At 44.6% G+C, this 435-nt stretch overlaps 1 long non-coding RNA gene across 1 annotated transcript; it reads left to right on the plus strand.

The window, feature by feature from the left end:
• Positions 1–6: 6 nt before the first annotated feature.
• Positions 7–354, plus strand: LOC109508670 (uncharacterized). Its single transcript, XR_002166728.1, has 2 exons — positions 7–227; positions 310–354. It is a non-coding gene; the product is annotated as an uncharacterized LOC109508670 (long non-coding RNA).
• The last annotated feature ends 81 nt before the right edge of the window (positions 355–435 follow it).

The raw sequence follows: 435 nt of genomic DNA on the forward strand, positions 1-435 counted from the left end.
CCTGGTTTGTCCCTTGCCACGACGATTGAAAGCGTGGCGAGCTTCACCAGCTCCCCGAGAACCGCCGGCTTCAATGCGTGGGATGATGGGCAGTCAGAGTAGTCCTGTCAAGAGTTACGACTATCTCCTTAAATTCCTCTTGGTGGGAGACAGTGACGTCGGGAAGGGAGAAATCCTGGAAAGTTTACAGGACGGCTCGGTAGAGTCTCCCTATGCTTACACTAGTGGTGAGTTACTGTTAGGCATTTTCATTTTATCATGCGTAAAACATCAATAGCATAAAGAGATTGAAATTATGTCACATTTTAGGAATAGATTACAAGACAACAACAATACTACTGGATGGAAGAAGAGTAAAATTAGAGTTATGGTAAGTACGAGTTGTCGGCGGGATGGCTACAGAATATCCAACCATCCATGTGTCGGAAAAAAAAA

The sequence above is a fragment of the Hippocampus comes genome, unplaced genomic scaffold (assembly GCF_001891065.2).
Source record: "Hippocampus comes isolate QL1 unplaced genomic scaffold, H_comes_QL1_v1.1 C16448305, whole genome shotgun sequence".
Lineage (NCBI taxonomy): Eukaryota > Metazoa > Chordata > Actinopteri > Syngnathiformes > Syngnathidae > Hippocampus > Hippocampus comes.